The sequence below is a fragment of the Mesoplodon mirus genome (genome assembly GCF_964341445.2).
Source record: "Mesoplodon mirus genome assembly, chromosome: 8".
Lineage (NCBI taxonomy): Eukaryota > Metazoa > Chordata > Mammalia > Artiodactyla > Ziphiidae > Mesoplodon > Mesoplodon mirus.
The window spans coordinates 90738102-90756449 of NC_138984.1; positions in this window are offsets into that span (position 1 = coordinate 90738102).

An 18348-nucleotide genomic window follows, 5' to 3' on the forward strand; every position below is an offset into this window, starting at 1 on the left:
ATTTCAATGGAGCTTATGTGCCTGAGTGTCTGTAATACTTGGACAATTAGTTAATTGATGGGCCCATTAATGTTTTGCAGAGGCTAGTTTTGTTTGTGGTAAATTGCCTTTTACTTTTTTCATCTTCAAAAATAGAATCAATTTATTGTGTTATTTGGCCTATTCTCTTTGATATTATAATGTATGCTAAAAATAGTATTTGGAGTCTAGTGGTCATAGCCTGGATTTACATGTTCAAATACGAGTGATGGGTATAATGTCAAGGTCACAGCTACTTTTGATTCTCAGCAAAGATGGTCAACAAAGTATGTGATTCAGTTTGCACACCAAAATTGGTAGCAACCTATACTGTGCTCAAGTGGAGTAGAATTCAGGACCTCCTAAGATGTTAATTGTTCCTTTAGGTGATGGTGATTTGATGAAGTATTAGGAAAGGTGGGCATAGTGATTAAGATTAAGTAGGATTTCTCTGCCCCATAGAAACTATTTTCAGAATTGTTAATGATTTGTACATCCCTATGACCCCAGTGAGATTACCAGGAAATGGAGAAATCAATGCTAATTGACTAGGTTCAAAAAAACAGGGAAACACACAAGCCCTTTTCTGTTTTAAAGGGCAGTTTTTTTAAGCACTATGTATGACTGCCCCACATTATCCCACACTACAGAGGCAGTCAGTTGTTTGTATCATGTATATGCATTCCAGGATAGAGAGCTATGTAGGAATGTAATTTGAAGCAAAGAGCAGTTGAGAAGTTATGAATTGCAATTATGAATGGAAGCTATGGACTGCAGCCAAAAATCAGTTGGGTCCATATCTATGAATCTGAAATAGAGTTTTGGAATATGCCTCTGTTTTCTAAACATTTCCAAGGAATTTCTTTCAGTTCTTGGAAGTCATAAGAAGATGAGTCCCTTTATTGGTTATGGGACCGAACTAAATGAAAATTATAAAACAAAATAACTGAAAAAAAAACCCCAGTAGCGTTTATATTTTGCTTGTCATTTGTCAAACATATGCAAAGCACAGAAAGTGTTTTATTTCACTTTTATCTTAACCCTATGAGATTAGCATACTTTAGTATCCCTTGAACAGTTGAGGAAACTGAGGCATGGAGAGATCAAAAGCCTTCCTAAGCTCACATAGCTAGTATTTGGGTGGGGGTCCCATAGCCCATGCCTTCTTGAACCATTTTTTTTACAATGCCTGTCAAGTTTTAGCAAGAGAAAACAAAATTCTGTATTCTTCTTTTTTATCTCATGCTGTTTATTCAAAGGTCAAATTCATATCTTTTCCAGATGGACATCTTGTGGTTCTTTGTGTAGGATGGTTCATGATACTCTTCAAAGACCTCTTTGACTTAGGGGCTTATTTCCAACATCAAAAGTTGCCGGATCTGAGCAGCTTAAAATTATCTGGTGCTTACTTGCAACCTCTTTAGTAAATGCCCTTCTTGCTTAGAGTGGCTTTGGTATTACATATTTAGTGAAAGTGTCTGCTACTTGCCCTTGGAAAATATCTTGGTTTTATGTCTCCCAGACTGCTTATTGCTGAAGGCAAAGTGAGGAATGGAGAGTGGTGGAATTTCACTGTGCTATAGAAATTAGGTGTGACTACTACATTAAAAGCAACAGCAGGTGCTATAAATCTGAACTTTGTCTCGGGGAAGAAAAGAATAAAAGTAAAACATGTGAATGGATAGGCTACTAAATTGCCAAGTTGAAGCCTTTCTACAAAGAAATCATGTTTTATCTTGGATTGCACTTAAAATGCAGATTTCTAAATAATTAATCATTCATTCAATTTCTACAAAGCCATTTCATCTCCTTCAGGATGCTTCTCTTTTTCCAATATTTAAAAAGTATTTTCTTTTTATTTAAAGCAATTCGTATTTATTGTAGAACATCTAGAAATATATGAATAACCCAGAATATCACAATACAGAGATATATGCTGTTAACATTTTAGTATAGATTCTTCCAATATTTATTTTACACACACACGCACACACACACACACACACTTTTTAATGTAATCTTTTCTTGTCACATAATATATCACAGAATCTTTCCATCTTATTAAATATTCTTTGATAGCATCATTTTTAATGGTGATTGTATCATATATTAACCAAAACATTATGCTGGAAATTGAAATTGTTTCTAGTTTTACACCATTATAAATAATGCTGCAATGAACACACTTGTAGCTAACTCTTGGTGTATATATATATTTATGATTATTTTTCTTAGGATAAATTCCTATAACTAGACTTGTTGACACCAAGTATTTGGGAAATAACACTGCCCAAATGCTCCTACTGAAAGGTATCAATTTACAGTCACACAATATGGCATTTCTGATCTTTCGTGTAGTTTTGGTGAGCTCCTTCCTTCCTTTCTTCCTCCCTCCCTTCCTCCCTTCCTCCCGTCCTTCCTTTCTTCCTTTCTTTCTTTCTTTCTTGCTTTCTTTCTTTCTTGCTTTCCAGCAAAACAGGGCCCCTCTTTGTCCGTATGTCCAGTGGACGTTGGATGAGCTGAGACAGTTGTTGGTCAGTCACCTGTCCATGCATTTCCATCTCTATCTCAGGCTTCATATTTGCTCTATTGCACTTTGGTAAGGTTGTTGCAAAGGAGAGAGAAATGGCAGGGGAGCAGGGTGAGGAAAGAAGCAAACACACTATCCTAATCCTGAGTCTTTAGGATACAGTGCTTTCTATGGACAGACTTATGATAGAAGGGGAAAAATGATGCTCCTTATTTTGATTCATCTTCCGTAGAAAGTAGGATTTGGAACACTATATTAGAGGGTGTGAAAGGAAACTAACAAATAAAAAATCCTGTTGGGTTGTTTCTTAGTTCTGCCCTGCTCAGTGTGTCCTTTCCGTGGTGGCTTGGGGTTCCCCCTTAGCAAGATTCTGCTCCTCATCTGTGGTCAACAGTGGCTTGACCTAGTAAGCTAGAATGACTGTGGTCCTTAAAACCACAGAGAAATTCTTTATCAATTGAGTTGGACTCCTGGAAGGATGATACCTGCCCTCAACTCTTAAAGGACTACTTCATCTTTAAGCGGAGATTTGAAAAAATCAAATCCCAGCTTTTTATTTTTAGAAAACACTTGGAATGATCATTTTTTCTTTTCCACATATATTGTACGTGAACAAAATAGGGAAACATAAACTCGTAGGAATCTATCTGAAATATAGTAAAAAATCACTTATTCAAATAAGATGAATTTATTTTGGATAAAAATAGTGTTGGTTAATAGCACCAGCCCTCTTTATCCAATTATGTCTGCATAATAAACCATAGGGCCAACTGCTCTAACTCTATGTAATTTACCTGTAGACTCACATGGAGCAGAAATACTGTTTTCCTTTCTTTTCTTCTTGTGAACAAGCAAAACAAGTTATTTAGTGTGAAAAATCTTGGGGATTAAGTCAGTTGAAGCTGATGTGGTCCACTGACCACAAAGAAGAAAGTGGAGCTCTGATAATAAAACATCTAGCAAACAGATATAGTTACAGCAAAATACATTTCATAACCCAAACGTGAACCTAAATGTTGGCTATATGCCTCCAAAGTGGTTGAGAGAAATGGGCTTAGTCCAAGGCATATGTAAACTGGACATGTCACACATTAATCCTAGAGACAACTGAAAGCCATTTAGCCCATGGATTGACTGTAAATGTGCAAAAATTGGATTGGCTTGATGGGCATTCCAAACTCAATTATTCAAAGCAAGGTTTTCTTCTATTACATTTATTCTTTATAAAATAAACTGATGCCACTAAATTATCCTGTGTTTTAAATGTAACCTTTTGCCAAAACCCCTTAGTTCAAAATAGTCCATTTACTGCATGTCATATACCTCTTCTTAATCTAGACAAATACAGCTGTTTCAGATTCCATAAGAAGATCTATTAATATGTATTTTTAGTATTTTGACTTGTTCACCATAATTAGCCCTGATGTGTTCCCAACTCAACAGTCTTCACTGATGTTGTATTTATAGTGATGGGAGAACTTTATCAAAACATCAAACCCACCACCCATGCTCCTGGGAGAAAAGAAGACTTTGGAGCTGCAAAATACACTCTGAGGATGAGTTTGTTAATATCACCAGCATAGTATTACAGACTGTAACCAGGCCAATGAACAACCTCACTCATTTGGAGTTAGAAGTTGTTTTTTTTTTCTAAAGACCCAAATCATTTATTTTGGTCTGAGAAGCAGGAAGAGGAAGCAGTGACTTAGAATAGGTAACACACCTGTGTATTTGAGAACGGTAGCCAGTTTGAGCCAAAGTAACATATGGATACCCAAAGGAAGCATCTTCCCAAACAAGGAAATGCAAAGTTCTTATTTGCTATATCTCAAGGAATGATGGAAAGAAAGCACTTTAACCTTCTTTGACTGAACTAAGCTTCTCTGGCTTCTTGAAATAATAGTAAATGCTTCCATACTCTGTCTTGAGATGAAACCTCTAATTAAGCCAAGCCCAAGAAAGAGAATCATGCAAAGCCATGGTTCTCAGACTCTGACACCATTAAAGCTCCAAGAGTTTGGCTGAAGTATCTTGGGAGGTCTGGGTCAGGGTTACTTTTGCTTCACCCAGAGCAGACCTGCTTTTATCTGAGCTCTACCTTAGATCTCTTTCTAAGTACATGCTTAAAGGAAGGCTTCCTTAGCAATAGTAAGTAACAGTGACAACAATAACAGCAACAGAAAAGTACTATGATTTAATAATTATTTAATAATTATTAAATTATAACCAGAATCTTAACTCAGCCATAGACAGCAACATTGGAAGATGTTCTAATGCTTTTACAGACCATTATTTGAAAGAGAGATTAGAGCAGCCCTGTACCCAGCACAAAATACGTGCTCAATAAATGTTTGTGGAATGATTGAATTAGTGAATAAAAGAGAGAGGGAAGAGAGTTGCACCAGTGGTTTAAAGACCTAGATTCAAATCCTGATTTCTTGAGGGATCTTGGCTTCCTCTCTGGACCCCTGTTTCTCAAACTGATCTGTTTTGAGATCCCGTACAGTTCTGCCTGGAATTATGATCAGAATGTATGCTGTGCTGCAAAGGAATTGGAAAGGGAAAGAGCAGTTAGCAATGCTAAAGGTCAGGCAGGTCAATAAAGATCAAGCCACCAACAGCATCTACAGCTTGCCTGGAAGGCTGAATATCACTTTGCTGTTCTGTTCACAGCAATTTCACACACATCCTCAGAATACCCTCAGCCCTATTTTATAAATGACAAAACTGAGATTTGCCGAGGCAAGTGATTTTCTTAATGTCACCCAAGTGGCGGAGCTGACATTGGAAGCTGAGTCTTCAGACTTCATCACGCTGTGGACTCAAATATATAAAAAAAGCTTTTATAACCTGGTCACCCAGGTGAGAGGGAAACATAAAGTGGTAGAAGGATTCCACAGAATTGGGGTGGCCTACTTCTTCTATGCAGAGAAGGAAACCCATAACCTAAATCTCATAATTTCCGATCCAGAATTTCAGGCATGAAACTTTATGGCCTCTTGAAAGGTGAATGAGTAGGTTTGATTCATTGGAAGTCAGAACAGCTTTTTAAACATTTGAGAATCAAGATAGGTAGTTAGTCTGCCTTATAAAATTTTCTTATGGATGTCACCATCAGATAAATTTATCCTAGCTTAGTACACTGGGAAGCTTATTCAAATCTATCACATTTTCACATTCAGTCATTGTTAGCTGAGAGTTTTAGCAGTAATCCTAGCTGCATCTTAATTCATGTGATCTTGGAAAGAAGTGATTTGTTTTGCTATCGCCAAATTTCATCCGTTTAAAATAGGTCACCAAGATGTCACATTTTATGAGGTTATTTATACTACCTCCCTCTTTTTGGGCTGCAGCTTTGCAGGTTATTTTTCTTCTGTGTATTAATGAGAGGAGTTCAGAGTACTGAATTTTGTTTATTGAAGAAATTGACAACTGTGACTCCTGAGTAAATAAAAAATAGAAAATGTGAAATAATGCCATACCTTATCTGGCCAAGAAAAAGCAAATTCTAATTTTATATTAATTATGAAAATCTTAAAGTGAAAATGCTCTGTGTTTCCTAGTTTATTTGTAAATTGATATAATCTACACATGTAACTTTGAAAAATCACCCAATAATACTTTAATAATCCTTTAAAAGTATGTGTATCTGTGTGTGCACATAAATATGCATACATATTCCACACACATTCTAACATAAAAATAAATTATTGATGACTTAGAAAAGATCTTGTCCAGTAACTACAATTTCTAGACATATGAACATGATAACTTTCTGCATATTAAAGGTAGTTAACAAATAGCAATGATATGTCCATTAACAAACTAATAACTCTAAGTTCTAACTTGTCCTAATTATTTCTAATAATCTCTGTGGAGACTAATATCTCAAAAAGTATGTATGTGTTGATGATAGAAAGCAGGTTGAAAAGTACTGATTTATTACAACCCTTCATTAAGGTTAAAAGCATTCCAGTGAGATGAAGACATCTGCCTTGTATTTTCACATTGCAGAAGAAAAGTTAAGGACAGGAAGAACAAAAAAGAAGGAAAACAATGTTTCAAGTTGAATTCAAGCTAGCTTTGAAGAAAACAATGCTAGCTTCATATCTTCAAAAGTTTTCAAGAAAGAAACTTCCCCGTGCCATGACTATTGTTTATTACAAAGCTACCGAATATATTTAATACCATATATTAACAATAAAAATTATGCTATATGCCCCTAGGTTATTTTTCAAATTTTTATATGCAGTTAATCAACACATGTATCTTTCAATTGTCTTTTCTTTCTTTAAAAAGTTAACAAGAAGGCTACTACCAGAAAGAATTAAGATATGTTAATTATGCAATGTATTGGAACAAGGTTTTTTAAACAGGCCATTTCTTTCCTTTTCTATTAGAGGTGGGACTGGGTGAGGTTGGTAATTATAGGGTTTAGTGAATAGCCACTTGATATCTTGGAAATCAAAGGAAAGGGCCACTGGAGAGAGGGTGAACTTAGCTGTTGGAGGATTTTTATCTCTCTAAATGAGTGCTACTGACAGGAACCATATGTGTTACATACCATAGCTGAGGAAGAGAACATGGGTGGTTTTCCAAGGAGCTGTGACCTGCCTGCATATGCATGTCTATCTGGGAGCTCATGTACAAATCTGATGTATTTATGAGTATTCAATAAACACTTAGAGCCACATGTAAGTCTGAGGGCTATGTGTTTCTCTCATTTGAATGTTTATATGTGAATATTCAGGTTGATTTTGCCTTAGAATTAAAATCAATCTTTGTATTTTGCGGTGTTTCTCACTACACAAAAACATCCATGAAAGTGTAAGGTTCCCTTTGAAATGACAGAAGAAAGATTCATTAGTTCCTAATTAAGCTTGTATTTAGCCCACTTGAAAATAAGAAACAGCTTAAGCAGGGCTGATGATCACTGAAAACATTTCACTTAAGTGAATGAGTTTACTTCATATTGTAGTGTCAGAGTTCTTGAATGGCAGATATTCTCCCAGGAAAAGCAGATGGAAGAGTCATTTTAATTCATATTTTTGTGGCATATCTTTTTCCATTTATTATTTTGCTTTTTCCATTTATTATTTATATGTGGCATATCCTTTTACTTTTAATCTACCTCTATCATTATGTGTGAAGTGAGTTTCTTGTAGAAAGCATATAGTGGAGGGACATGATTTTTTAAAACTTCATCTGATAATCTCTGTTTTTTGAATGATGTGTGTAGACCATTTATATTTAATGTAATTATTGATATATTTAGATTTAGGTCTATCATTTTATTTTTTATTATCCTTTTTTGGTTTTGGGGTTTTCTTTAAAGATTTTTTTGATGTGGACCATTTTTAAAGTCTTTATTGAATTTGTCACAATATTGCTTCTGTTTTATGTTTTGGCCCTTTGGCCGCAAGCCATGTGGAATCCTAGATCCCTGACCAGGGATTGAACCTGCACCCCCTGCATTGGAAGGCAAAGTCTCAACCACTGGACCACCAGGGAAGTCCCTATTATCTGTTTTTAATTCATCTGTTTCCCCTTTCCTGTCTTCTTTTGGATTATTTGAACCATTTTTTAGTATCCCATCTTAATTTGTGTTTTTTAACTATATCTATTTGTATAAGTTTTTAGTGGTTACTCTAAGGATTGCAGTATATACACTTAACTTTTCATAATCTTCTTGGACTCAATACTTTACCATTTCAAGTGGAAAGTAGAAAACTTACCACCATATTGATACTTTTATATTCCCCCCAGATGTTATAGTTGTCATATATTACATCTACACACATTGAAAATTCTATCAGATAATGCTGTAATTTTTCCTTTCAACCATCAAACATTTTTTAAAGAACTCAAGAGGAGAATAGTCTATTATATTCACCCTGATATGCATCATTTCTGTTATATCTCATTCCTGATGTTGCAAGTTTCCTTCTAATATCATTTCCCTTCTTTCTGAAAAACATCCTTTAGCAATAAATTATCTTAGTTTACCTTCATCTAAGAATGTTTTCTCTAGATATTTCTCTAGGATATTTTCTCTAGATACAGAATTCTGTGTTGATAGTTCTTTTCTTTCAGCACTTGAAAACTATTGTTCCACTTCCCACTTGTCTCATGACTTTTGATGAGAAAGCTGCAGTAATTAGAATCCTTATTCTCCTATAGATAATATGCTGTCTTTCTCTGTTTACTTTCAAGATTTTTTCTTTGCTTTGAGTTTTCAGCAGTTTGATTATGATGTATCTAGGCATGGATCTCTGAGTTTGTCCTTTGGGGAATTCACTGTGTTTTTATTTTTTTCACTGAGCTTCTTGAATCTTTAGGTTTATATCTTTCACCAACTTTGGGAAGTTGTCAGTCACTATTTCTGCAATTCTTGTTGTTTTTGTTTTTATTTTTATTTTTTAATTTTTAAAATAATTTTTATTGGAGTATAGTTGATTTACAATGTTGTGTTAGTTTGTGCTATACAGCAAGGGTGAATCTGTTATACGTATACATATATCCACTCTTTTTTAGATTCTTTCCCCACATAGGCCATTACAGAGTATTGAGTATTCCCTATGCTATACGGTAGGTTCTCATTAGTTATCTATTTTATGTTGTTGCTGTTTTTAATACCACACTCTTTAGCCTCTTCTTCTGAGACTCAATTGGCATAAATATTAAGCCTTTTATTATTTTCCCACTGATACCTACGTCTCTGTTAATTTTTTCAATCTTATTTTCTCTTTGTTGCATAATTTCTATTGACCAAATTTACATTCACAGACTCTTTCCTTTGTCATCTCCATTCTGCTATTGAGCCCATCCAGTGAGTTTTTTTATTTCAGTTGCTGTATTTTTAGTGCTAAAATTTTCATTGGGTTCTTTTTTAAATTTTCTGTTTTTCTTCTGAGACTTTCTACTTTTCTAATTGCTTTAAGAGAGTTTGTCATTGCTTGTTTAAACATTTAAATAATGCCTGCTTTAAATTCTATTAGATAATGTGAATGTGTTATTTTGATATTTGTTGACTGTCTTTTCCCATGGGAATTGAATTTTCCTGGTTCTTCCTATGGTAAGTAATTTTAGATTACATCCTGAAAATTTTGAATATTATATTATGAGACTCTGGATCTTGTTTAAAACCTATAGAAAATATTGGTATTTTTGTTTCAGCAGGCAATTAGCCAAATTATGTTCAGGTTGCAAGTTCCAACTTGCTTTTTCTGGATTATGGTCCCCATCACATTTCAGTTTTTAAGGCCCAATGCTATTTAGATCTGTCTCATGTGTGTACCAGCCAGTGGTAAGTCTGAGACCTGGATAGGAGTCTATCTATTCACTTTTCAAAGTCTTGTATATGCTGATTAGGATGAGATCCATTTATGTGCAACTCTTAGTGTCTTGGAGTCAATAAATAACTTTACTTGGTTGCAGTCATGAACTCCTCCCTTTCCACAAACTCCCTAGTGCTTTCTGGCTTCCTGGGACCTGCTCTCTTGAGGTCCTCAGTCAGAAATGTGGGCTCTGCCATGTACTTTTGCAGCTGTGCCTGCCTCCAGGACCATGCAACAGGGAAAAACTAATAGTAAACTCACAGCAGTTCAGTGGTACTTTGAGGTTTGGTCTTCTTCTCCAATTTGCTATTTATTATTTACTCTTCAGCATCCTCAGATAACTACTCCACACATTCTGTCCAGGTTTTATAGCTGCATTCAGAGAAAGAGTAGGGAGGAGTCTGTTTTCTCCATCTTACCCATAAGCTAAATCTTGAGAGTGACATTTTTAAATGACACATTTTATTACAATAAACTTGTCAATTAAATTTTCAGATGTAGTGTCAATAATTGAGTATGTTCAATTTAAAAGGAAGTTTTCAGACATTTAAGTCTTAAATCCCCTAATGTTTTAAAGAATGGCATGCTTAGGTAATGACCTGGGAAATAGCTATGACAAAATCAATAGAGTGTCATATGACAAGATAGGCATGAGAACATAGATTCATTCATATGTCTGCATAAGATACATATGCAACCCTAAAATTTGCTCATTCTGATTTTGGTGGCTTGTCTACATGGTGTTTCCATAATGTATCATAATACAGTATCATAACGTGGGGTATTTTTAGCTCACAAATAATTTTTTTGTTTTTGTTTGTGCATATGTGTGCACATGGACACACACATATAAACAGAGCTTTATTCTCAAAAATAATCTGTTTGCAACTGGATTTCCCTAGAACAGTGGTTCTCAAACTTGAATAAGCTCCACCCGCAGAGTTTTTGACTCAGTATTTCAGGTATGAGGTCCAAGAATTTGCATTTCTAACAAGACAATGCCAGATGATGCCATTGCTGCTGGTTTCAGGAGCACTCTTTGAGAACTGCTACCATAAAGAGATGAACAGAACACACCATAGCTTTATGTGGCCCATCAACAGGGATGAATTGATGATTTAATTGCAGCTTGTGACTTCCTATTAACTTGTGAGATTTACCAAGAATAAATTCATTTTGGCCTTGAGTTGACTTCTTGTCACAATGACTCAAAATTTTCAGTGTTGATGAAAACTTAAATATTTCAGTCATTTCAGTTGCTGTTATAAATAAATATACACACAAATGCATACGTAGTCTATTTATAATATTAATATTGCAAATTGAACTGAGAATCATTCATTCAATCAAATCAGTTATTTGGTTTATCCAATGTCAAAAACTTTTAAAAATTAATTACCTTAATTGCTACTCATACAAACTTAAGTTTAACTCACTTTTAATCTAGAGCTGGAGTTGGCTTATGGGCCAAATCTGCCCCATGGCCTGTTTTTGTATGGCCAGTAAGTTAAGAATGGCTTTTACATTTTTAAAATGTCATTTAAATAAAGAGGAAGAAGAAGAATATACCATAAAAACTGTATACAGCCCACACAATCTAGAATGTTTGACCCTCTACAGAGAAAGTTTACTCACTCTGATCTAGAGCACTGTCTGGGTTAATTCGAGGTAGTGTGTCGAGATGGTACAGTGGAGTGATTAAAAACATAGTTTTTGTTGTCAGATTGCCCTCGTTCAAATCCTGCCTCTACTAACCACTTTATGTAGCCTTGTACCAATTAACACAGTATTTCTGTGCATCAGTAAACACATCTACAAAATGCAGATGATGAAAAGACTTAACTCATAGGGCTATTGTTGATTTAATGACTTTATACATATGAAGCCCTTAAAATAGTATCTGGCACATACATGGTCAGCACAAGATAGATAATAGCTACGATTATATACTTGACAGAATACTGTGCAAACATTAAAAGCAATATTTATTCTAAGTATTCATAAAAACATATGTAAATGTCTCCATTTAATATTAAGTGAAAAAAGCAAAGCACAAAATGTCCTGCAACAATTTGTAGAAGTAAAGCATAATAAGTATGCACTGGGAAAAACAAAACGGGAAGGAAATACTCCAAGTTACTAGCAGTGCTCCCAACTTTTTACCCCACTTATTAGCAATGAGATTCTACTTTTCTGTGTTTCCCAGTTTTTCTAAAATGCACTATGAATCTCAGCTTAATGGCTGTACCTCAGAAGCAGCTTATGCCCCTGCCAAGGTGCTTATCCTCAAGATAAGATAATGAGGCTGCATCGGTCACTATAATTCTGCCAGTATTTATTTTGGTCTTTGTAAGTCAGGCTGTTCACATTCTTTGTACATAGTTGTATTTAATTAGGACTTAGAGTTAGCCATAAAATGTGCATTAATTATCTGTTATTTCATAAATGATGGCCAAAATAACAACCCTTGATAGGAACAGTTTGGGGGTAAGCACCATTTGGTCTGTTCATCTTCCAAGACTCCCTGCCCCAAGCAAGAGATTTCTATTTGTTATCTCCTTTTATCCTGGAGAATTACTAATCCTTCACTACCATATTAAGTACCAATTAAGCAGAGATTTGTCATTCTTGCTCGAGAACATTGAGCTGGGCTGTGGCTGCATATTTCACAGACTTATGACAGAAATTATTTTAATTAGACTGCTGCTAGCAGCATTTAAAATAGTCTGTATGGTCAGAGAGAGGAAGAATGACTCCTCAGTCAGATAATTTACTTATTTTTCTTTTTCACTCACCATAAATCTTAGGATTGCGGTTATTAAGGCTTTGGAGGGGGAAGGGGATAGTCAGGGAAAGAACTTAGCTTAACTTTATCTTACTTTAAATATCAGGAAGAAAAATCTCCCACAGCTTTACTGAAAAAGACACTCTTAAAAGAAAAATGTGTTCAAGCAAAAACTGACACCAACAGGATATTTTTTACATTAAACATGTTAAACAGTAAAGCGTGTTTAAACAGTAAAAAGGATCCATGCACCTTTCCTATATAACTAAAGTGGTTGTAACCTTTCCTGTTCATCTTTGTAATGCTCCCAAAATGAAGTCATTATTTGGTAATTATTAGGTGAATCTGACACTGAAAAGCAAACTAAATAAGTAACAACTAAACTGATCTCCACATTTAGTAGACCTTAATTAACACAAAGTTTTACAATTTTTAAAGAATAATTTTATTTTATGAACCTCTAAGATGAGAAATTTGATGAGTATATTTTTTTATCTCTCAAAAAATTTCAAATAAGGATTTCTCCTCCCACCCCACCCCCAAATTTTGATCAATACTCAGTTAATTGGAATATTAGTCAGAATGTCTTATTTCTAAACATTCTGATTCGATTAATCAGATCAAACATATTTGAGTACATATCCTGAAAATATGCTATAATTTTTAACCATAAAAATGTATATTTTTCCTTTGTGTTCCTCACTCACACATATGGTCCAATCTTCCCTCCATCAAGCAGCCACAACCCCATCATTTTATCTTCAATTGGAGTTTTAATGCTTTATGGCTTACTTGACAGGTTTCCACATGAAAGCCAACTCGCATTCAAAATATAGGATGAATCCAAAGATTGTACATATCACAGGTTCTTGAAGAACAAGTTAAATTCTGTATGACCACCATTTATCATTGAAAATAAAAAACATACGTATCACATGATCCAATTTTAATGGAAAGATTGGAAGAATAGATAGAGCTGCATTGGATGTAATGCCACAAGAGAGTTGCCCATGGACACCCCAAAACCTCAGTAAGTCATAAATGGGCTTACAAGTTCCCTTCAGTCTGGCTGGCTACTACACTCTTTTCACTAGTCCTTAAAAAAAGTGTCTTTTACGCAAGAGGGAAGGGATGTGGGAACAGATGTATATGTATGACTGATTCACTTTGTTATAAAGCAGAAACTAATTTAAAAAAAGTGTCTTTTAAAAGAGAAGACTCGAAAACATGATTGCATTTCTTAATGGACAGCTTTAGAAATGGTAGCCTATGTAACTCTGTTGGAGAACATATGCTTTAAAAAAAATGAGGTTAGAGCTGCTATGGAATTGTGGGAGCTCAAAGATGACTAGAAGTGAACGGAAAGGGTTAGGGAAGAAGGGATTGTGGCCACACCCACTGGAGCACTGCAGATGGTTACTCATGTCATCCTGTGATGGTTCCATGAGCTGTGTCTGCGACTGATGCAGTGAGAAGATGGGCATGTGGCCATAGAGAGATGATGAGGGAAGTGAAACCTGGGCTCTTCCTTGGAACAATTATTGGCTAGGAATTACTAGTAATTGGTATGGTAATTAAGTTATAGTCTTTTTTTTTTGACTTCCTGACTCTTCCAAGCCAAATTCTTAAAGTTTTATTTTCTTTCAAGTAACTTTGAATGGTGTTCATTCCATACTACGTATGACAATTTTAGTGTTACAAATATGGCAAAATTACATTGGTTAACATAGAAGTTCCAAATGTGTGCTTGTAAGTTCATTTGTTGGTAATACCCAGTGAAGGAAGGGTATGAACTTGCAGCCCCAAGCTGAACTTCTGACATGGTTTAAACCCAGCCATTCTCTTCTCCATGCTGATATATGGTGTTTTTTTTTAACATCTTTATTGGAGTATAATTGCTTTACAATGGTGTGTTAGTTTCTGCTTTATAACAAAGTGAATCAGCTATACATATACATATATCCCCATATCTCCTCCCTCTTGGGTCTCCCTCCCACCCTCCCTATCCCACCCCTCTAGGTGGGCACAAAGCACGGAGCTGATCTCCCTGTGCTATGTAGCTGCTTCCCACTAGTTATCTATTTTACATTTGGTAGTGTATATATGTCCATGCCACTATCTCACTTCATCCCAGCTTACCCTTCCCCCTCCCCAGGTCCTCAGGTCCATTCTCTACATCTGCGTTTTTATTCCTGTCCTGCCCCTAGGTTCTTCAGAACCATTTTTTTTTTTTTAGATTCCATATATATGTGTTAGTATACGGTATTTGTTTTTCTTTTTCTGACTTACTTCACTCTGTATGACAGACTCTAGGTCCATCCACCTCACTACAAATAACTCAATTTCGTTTCTTTTTATGGCTGAGTAATATTCCATTGTCTATATGTGCCACATCTTCTTTATCCATTCATCTGTCGATGGACACTTAGGTTGCTTCCATCTCCTGGCTATTGTGAATAGTGCTGCAATGAACATGATATATGTTTTTATCTGGTGTCTTCTTCTAAAACAGACCAATTCTATCTGTACTGAGGTGGTCATATTTCTTGATGAGCTACGCAACTGTATAGGAAACAACTTAGCAACTGCAGCATCTTACCCTCTGCTCCAGCACTTAGTTTCATCACGTGTAGAGTCACATGACCCTTGAAACTAAAGAACCAACCATAGATGGTAAAAAACATTTTCTCAGGTGCATTATAACCAAAAAGTCAGGAACGAACCATTAGGTTTCTCCTGAATTAGTATCAGGTTAATAGCATCTAAATGTTGAGGCTGAGCCTCTAGGCTAGTGGTTCTCAAAGTGTGGCTCCTAAACAGCAGCATCAGCATCAACTGGAAACTTGTTAGAAACACACATTCTTAGCCTTCGCCCCACACCTGGTGAACCAGGAACTCTGGGGGGATTGGGCCCAGCAAACCATCACTTTATAAGCCCTCCAGGTGATTCTGATGCTAAAACCTGAGCCCCTTTTCTATGGCCCGCCTGGACTACACACTGGGATGTTGTGGGAGCTTTAAAAATTCCTGATGCCTGTACCACTAGAGCTTCTGATTTAATTGATCTGGATGTGGCCCTGGAATCTGTATTTTATAAAACCTCTTTGGGTGATTCAAATATGCAGTGAGGGTTGAAAATCACTATAATAGACCAGACAAACATGTCTCCTGTTTCATCCATCTCTTGGCAACACCCATCTACCGCCTAGGCACATACCTCTCCACAAGTTGGAAAACTACTTTGTCCTTCTGAATTACCCTTCCTGTCAAAGTTTCATTCCTTATCTATGAGCAATGTTTGGTTTTTCTCAGCACTTTCACATTGTGTTAGCCCTTTTGCTTTAAAAAAAGTTTATTGTTTCTGTCGTAATCATACACTTAGTATCTTTAAGATTCTCAGTGCTTTTGTGGTTATCAACTGTAAGGGATTAATAATGTTCCATTAATGATTACCAAATGCCTCAAAACAAAGTACAGACATGCCAGACAGAACTTTTCCTGTCATCTATTGGTGGCAGGCATATTGACCCACTTCTGCTTTGAAGGATTATTTTGTTTTCATGTCTAAAATTTTCCACTTGACAAGTTACTTTTCATGATTCATTTCTACATTTTCACTGGAAATTAAATTTAGGCAGGACTACCATACATTTAGGCAGATCTACCCACACAGACCAATTCTCACCATAAAGCAACCCCCCCAACTCATTTGGTACTTATACCAACATCACACTTATTCATTGATGTATTTAGCAGATATTCATTGAGAAGATACCATGCACTGAATTAAATATTTAAGTACAGTACTGTATTACTCACGCCACTAACTAGTTTGACAGATATTGGAAAACAGCTACCCATTACATAAGCCAGTCTGGTGGAAATTGCATCGAGGAAGAGTTGCCCATAAGTGTCTTACTACTTAGTGATGTTAGTATGTGGTGTTGGCCCCCAAGAGAGTGGCAATATATGGGGGCACAGCCTGAAGGTACCTTGTGGTTTTCAGTGCCACAAAACTGGGCATATAGCCTCTGATATATAGCCCCAACTCAATTCATCAGATATTTATTGAAAATCTACCAAATAATTATTAAGCATCTTCTGTGCAGAAGACATGATACCTTTTCCAAGTTGCCATAGGAAAGAGCTGTTACTGATGCTTTACTACAGACAGGCATTAGTGGCCCCATCGAGGTCTGAGCTAAAGCATTCCAGTTTCCTGGGTAGCCATACCTCCTTGACCATGCCTGGATTATTTGATGGGGGGTAGGGTGCTGAGTTCCCTGTGAATAAATGCATTGTCTATTATATCCAGGTTGCACTTGGTGTGGAATAAAGAAATGGAGACTTTTTTTTTAATGAAAGGAGTTATTCACTTACTAATGGTCCAATGAGATTTGGGGAATGTCTGCTTTCTGACTCCTTTCTGGTGGAAAGTCAAGAAAATGCATGTGGGAAGATTACAGTTTGAATTAATATTCGGACTCACTTCAGCACCCTGACACCCCTCCACCCAGAACCCACTGGTTGTTCAGCAAAGGGGGTACCTCGGCCCTCTTGGGAGGTTAGGATCCACTCAGTGGTTTTGACCCATTTCTCAGCTTTTGGAGGTTACAACAGCTTGTGTTTGGTGTCCAGAGTTTCCAGCCCCCTCCGACCCCCCCCCGCAAAACACTGAGCAAGTAATACAACTTGAATGTGGGGCGTGTTGCCAACGCTGAGCTGGGGAGGGAGGGGTGGAGTCGTGGGTATGTGGCCAGGAGGAAATAAGAGCAAATTCCTCCAAAACGATCTGACAGGAAATGACAGAGTGTCAGGCTCCCACCACCCTGCTCGGCCTCCCCTCGCAGAGGGAGCCTCCAAGAGGGAGAAGTCCTTCCTAATCACAGAGCAGTGCCAGAGCGCAGTAGGTGAGGATGATGAAATAATAAAGCATTTCCCGTGTGTGTTTTTTATTAGGCCTGTTTTGTTTTTCTTCCAAGTGCTGGGGAAACAGAACAGAAGCCCCGCTTCCAGCGGCATCACAGCGGCCGCCTCCCATGAGAAATAGCAGCTGCGCAAATAGGAGGAGAGCTCTCGGTGGAACTGGTTCTAACACCTTCGTAATGGAAATAATGATTTGTAAAGCCCTCTTTATACCCTTTGCTACATAATTAGTAGCCCAAAGAGAAAAAGATTATAAACGCTGTTCCTACTCCCCCAGCATTTTTGAAAATTTGGCAAAACATTAGATGTTCCATTCTGAGAGCCAAACAGGGTAGAGGTCTCTGTATGGACCTGCCGTGGCTGGTCTGGCTGGCCCTTGAATCACTCAACACTTATTACAAAGAAATTAACTGGTTTGATGTCAATTAGGGAGAATTTTTTAGCAGACATACCCAATGGGACCTCCCTCTCACCCAATTTGGTAGTTTTTGTAAGAAAATATCGAAATACCCTTAATCCAAGCTAACCTAATGTTAGATACCACAAGCTGTGTCAGCCTCCTTTATGGTATGTGTGTTTGTGTGTGTGTGTGTGTGTGTGTGTGTGCAGGGCTAGGGCTGAGCATCAATTTTTACCCATCTCTCAGAGAAGATAATTAAGAGGATGCTCAAAAGGAGGTTGGCTGGAAAATTCTCTCCAGCCCTAAGAAATAACCAATCCAAAATGCCTGTTGTTAAATGGGTCATAAAAGC